This window comes from Larus michahellis, chromosome 18, assembly GCF_964199755.1.
Source record: "Larus michahellis chromosome 18, bLarMic1.1, whole genome shotgun sequence".
Lineage (NCBI taxonomy): Eukaryota > Metazoa > Chordata > Aves > Charadriiformes > Laridae > Larus > Larus michahellis.
In genome coordinates this window covers 1,845,278-1,850,673 of record NC_133913.1, presented here as the reverse complement: position 1 = coordinate 1,850,673, position 5,396 = coordinate 1,845,278, and positions in this window count along the sequence as shown.

The window sequence follows — 5,396 nt, the reverse complement described above, 5'->3', positions numbered from 1 at the left end:
CCCCGTGGCACAGGGAGGGTGTCACCCCGCTGCCGCCCTCCCAGGGGACGAGGAAGGACCCTTCCTAAAGAACCCGCCGTGTCCAGCAAACCCCATCCATCCCCTGCGCAAAGGGCATGGCGGGGGGGGACACGGCCTGGCGAAATGCCACCGGCGCCCTCAAAACACGTTCCCAGCGCGGCATCCCGGTCCCACGGGATGGAAAATGCTGGAAACCATGGGATGGGAAGCGCTGGGGGTCACGCACACATCCTTCACCCCCAAAAAGCAACGCCACCACCCACCTCCATCCTCATCCTCCATCCTCTCTCCTCATCCTCACCCTCATCCTCCATCCTCCATCCTCATCCTCCATCCTCTCTCCTCATCCTCATCCTCCATCCTCCATCCTCCACCCTCACCCTCCATCCTCTCTCCTCATCCTCATCCTCCATCCTCCCTCCTCATCCTCCATCCTCCCTCCTCATCCTCATCCTCCATCCTCCCTCCTCATCCTTCATCCTCCCTCCTCATCCTCATCCTCCATCCTCCCTCCTCATCCTTCATCCTCCCTCCTCATCCTCCATCCTCCACCCTCATCCTCATCCTCATCCTCATCCTCATCCTCCATCCTCCCTCCCCGGCACATCGTGGCCTCCAACACCCTCCGCATTTTTTCGGTGGTTTTATCCGCCACCCCGGTTCTTTTTCGATCCCTTTTATTATTTCCCTCCTCCCCCCCGCCATTCCCCGACAAATGCCAAGGAAAGGTGTCAACGGATTTTTGGAAGGAAATGTCTAAATTGCAAAGGGAAAAAAAAAAAAAAACAAAAAAAAAAACCCAAAAAACCCCAACCCTTTAATGCCGACAGCCGGAGCAGCTGGAAGGACAAATATAGCCGGGGAGGAGGATGGGGACGCGGTGGGAGGCGGTGGCCGTGCCGAGAGCGACACCTGGTGACTGGCGTCCACGGACACGCGTGAGCGCCCGTGTGCGCTCGGACATCCTCCTCCTCCTCCTCCTCCTCCTCCTCCTCCTGCTCTTCCTCCACCGGTCCGTCCCCATCGGCACACTGGGAGAAGGACCGAACACGTGCCGGGATGACCGCGGTTGACGGCCGGGATGCCGAGCAGACACGGAGCCCACCATGATCCCCGTGCCGGGATGAGCCGGCGCGAGGAGCAAAGGAAGGTGGTGCCGGATCCCGACGGCTCCGCTCGGAGCCAGGAATGGTGGGACCCAGCAGCCGGGAAGAGCCGCCGAGCGTAACCCAACCTGGGGCGGGGGGAAGAAGCGAGCGCCGGAGATTTACGGCACCCAGTTCCGCCGGCGCAGCTTTTCCCCCCAGCAACCCCGGCCATTTGGCATGGCAGCTGCTGCCGGGGAAGTTTCCATGGGAAAAAGAAATGAAATGGAATAAACGGCTCCGGTCACCTCGGGATGGGGCGGAGGCGTGCGAGCGGGAGGGCCGCAGGAATGCGGGGCCACGTGGGGGATGGCCGCGGCCATGGTGGGGCTTTGTCTGCCCCGCGGCTGGATGCGACGGAGCCCGGGCCGGCGTCGTGCCGGAGCAGGGACCCTTCTGCCATGGCACGGCGATGGCGGGAGCGGGAGGATGGATTCGGTACCCAGCCGACTGCACGGCTCCCAGCTGCCCCGCTAATAAATCAGGAGCGGGGCGGCCGGCGGGGCTGCTCGCGGGCTCGCTCCCGCTTTCAGAGGCAGAGTAAAGCGCCCGGCGCCTCGGCCGCCTCCGCCCCCCCACCTCCCCCCCCCCGCCATCTGCACAGGGATATATTTTAAGACGTGTCAGCGGCAGGGATGCTAAACCAGGCTAAAGGAGAGCAAGAAAGCCGGGGCTGGAACGGCAGATGATGGCCACGCTCTGCCCAGAGGGAAGCATGGCCACGGGCTGGGGACCCCCATCACGCGGAGACCCCCGCACTGAGATCAGGAACCCCCCCCAGCCCCGGGCTCGCTCTGGGCTGCCCACCCGCCCCGGGCAGGGGCACTAGAAGCAGCAAGCACAGCTCTGGCCGAGCTCCACCAAGCAGAAAAGCTGATGCCGAAGAGCAAGTGGAACTCCTGGAGCAGGACCGGCCACCGCCGGCGCCTTCCATGGCTCCTGCCATCCCAATCCTGCCCCTTCCCTTGCTCCGGAGCTGGGGCAAAGCTTCCTCCAGCCCCCCCGGGAGCCAGGCTGGAGCTGGGACCAGCCTGGAGAAACGCCCAAAGAAGGGAGATGATGGATGGATGGATGGATGGATGGATGGATGGATGGATGGATGGATGGAGACACAGACCCTCGACCACAGCTCCCTCCCCGTGCCCTCAGGGCTAGAGCAGAACCTGTCCCCCAGGGTCCTCTCCGGAGCCCAAGGGGCTGCCAGGAGCCAGGGGAATGTTTGGAGACACAAACCCCATCCCTTCCCTTCCTCCCCCCCCCCGCCCCAGCACCGTCTCCTCTCCCGGCTTCGCTCCGTCTTTCCTCCTTCCTCCCCCCACCGCAGCCGAGGCAGCGCTGGCATCGCCCACCCAGCTGGCCACCAGCACCCATGGGTGACACCCGCGGGGCTAACGAGGGCTCGGCCCCCGCTCTCCATTAGCAGAGGGCTAATTTGGGGGCTGACAGAGGTCGCAGCCTCGCAGGACTGGCGGTGTCAAGTCCCGGCCACCCTCGCCAGCCCGGCACCGGGGCCGAGCTCACTCACCAGCGGGCGCCGGGGAGCGCAGGGCGAGGGGAAAAACGGTTTTTAAAAGGAAAAACACCATTACCGTGTGATTTGCAAAGCCTACAGCAAGCAGCGCGGTCGTTCAGCGCAACGGAGCAAAAGGCAATAATACAGTAACAGGAAATATTTAATTTTTCCAATCTCCACTTTCCATTTTTATAAACCGAAAAGAAAAAAAAAAAAATGGTTTTTTTTTTTCAATATATTACAAAATATCTGTACAGAGACAAAGGTACAACCGGAAAAAAAAAAAAAAAAAAGGCGCGCTCAGTCTCAAAAGGGAACTCGGGAGAGGTGTGGGAAGAGCCTTACGCGGCGCTTCGCTGCTGGGGAACTGGCCACAGCGGGTCGGCCGTCGGCGTTAAACCCAAACCCGCGGCGCGTGGAGGAAGAAAGGGGCGGGGGGGGGGAGCAAGCTGCCATCGAGCCACTTCTCTGTAACCCGCACCACATTTTAAATCCTTTTAAACACATATGGTTCCCCCCCCCAGCAAATCCTTTTGTCTTCTTCGTACAGAGATGCTTTAAGAAAAAGGAAAACAAAAAACCATAAAGTAAAGGGGAGGTGGTGGGCAAGCGGCCCCCGTGTCCTGGCCTGCCTGGTCCCCCCCCCGCGCTGTTCCCTTCGCCCCTGCAGGGATCGAGAGCCTCTTGCTGGGACCAGTTAAGAAAAACCACTGGAGGGGGAGCGGTGGCCCCCGCTGCAGCTCTGTTCGGGACACGGGAATGGTGAAAACCACCTTCCGCAGGAGCCCGGAGGCAGCCCCCGGGGTGGCCTGGCCCCGCGGGGACAGACAGCAGGTGCCATCGGCCACCCCAGAGCAAGGGACAGAAGTTGGGGACGTCTGTCCTTTGCTCCGGGTTGGGACAGAGGGACGGGAGCCCACCCTCGCACACACCTTTAGGTCCTCAGCACCTTTTTCAACCCCCACTGGAAAATAAAGGGGGGCAGAAGCGTCCCCGCGGGACCGGCTGCTCCCGAGAGCCACCGCGGGGACCCAGGCCCGGCTTTGCTTTTGCCCAAACTGGGACAAAACACCCTAAACTGTGCCAACAACTGGGCACCCCAGTGCCGGGGGGACACGGGCAGCGAGAGGGGGGGTCTGCGGTGCCGGGGTAAGGAGCCCTCACTCCTCGGCAGGCGGTTTGGGCATCCGCCAAGTTGGAAAGAGAATAAACAGGCAGCGGCTTCCTAAGAGGCTCCAGCGCTGGAACAGGACTTTTCCTTCCGCCTTAGATGGGCTCGGGAAGAAAAGCTTGAACAACAACAACAACAACAACAACAAAAGCTCCACCGCAGCCCAGAGCTGGCAGCCGCGCGGTGGAAAAGAAAAAATATAGAAATTAAAAAAACAAAAACAAAACCCCTTCAAGAGGTGACTGGTTTATTTAGTGCAGAACTTCTCTTTTTTTTTCCCCCCCCCCCCCCTCTTTCCTGCACATCAGGCATGAACCGGCAATTAAAAAAAAAACCAAAACCAAAAACCAACCAACACAACCAAAACCCAACAAATTTACACTTGGAATTCTGCAAAGAGCAGCGCTCCTCGGTGCTGACTCAAGGCTACGAGAGCTGCTGCTCCCGCGGGGGCCTTGCACGGGACCAGCAGTCTGTCTATATATATATAAATATATATATATAAATATATATTTATTTTCTCTCCCCTACTTCCTCCCGCAGCAAAGCTGCCGGCTGCAGCCGCGGGTCCGTGTAAGGCGGGTTTTCCCCCAGCTCGAGAAGCGCCACCTATTCAGGTGCCCTTTTATTTTTTATTTATCTCTGTATAAAAAGAAATGAAATCAAATCCTGTCAGTGGCAAGAAGGTCTCTCAGCTTCCCCCCCCTCCGCCCCAGACTCCCCCCCGCCCCGTTTAACACTTCCGAACACTGTCGTCTCGAAAATTAAACGAAGCAGCGTACGTTTTCCATAGGAAAGGCCTACTCAGGAAAAAGCAGCTCATAAATATGTACCTTTGTTTTATTCATCTCTTTTGTTTAAGTCTCATTGAAATGGACAACATGGCAACGTTCTGCGGGAGGAGAAAATTCATCGTAAATACTTGACAACAACAAAAATATATATATATATATGCTTATAGAAATGATACAGTAACGCCTGGGAAGCCTCGAAGTACTGAGATGCTGCTGGGGGGGGGACCCCACCACCAGCCCCGAAGGATGCGGGTACAAAGGACACTCCTGCCTGGTGCCGTTCCCCACCAGAAGTGGGTTATTTTTTTTATTCTTTTTTCTTTAATTCTTAAAGTGTTTTGGAAGTTACGAATGACAAAGAAACACGTACTTGGGAAGTGAGGTGTTCTCTTCGGCTCTTAAAAAAAAAAAAAAAAAAAAAGAAGACAAAATAAGAAGACGATTCCCACTGCAAAGTTACGGCAGGAGAGATACAAACCCCAAAGAGACCCTTCACAAAAGCCAACTGACTAAGGCTACCGTCAAAAAGAGAGAGGACCTGGACCCGCAGCCGCCCAGGAGGGCTCGGAGCGGAGCTTTACGGAAAAGCCGGACACTTTACGGAAAGAAAGCGCTGCCGGATAAACTGAGTACAAGCCAGTGCCACATCCTGGGGCTCCACCCCCAGGGTAAGGGATCCAGGCGCCTCCACATCAATATATTCCTTTTTTTTTTTTTTTTTTTTCTTTTTTCCTTCCTTTTTTTTTTGTTTT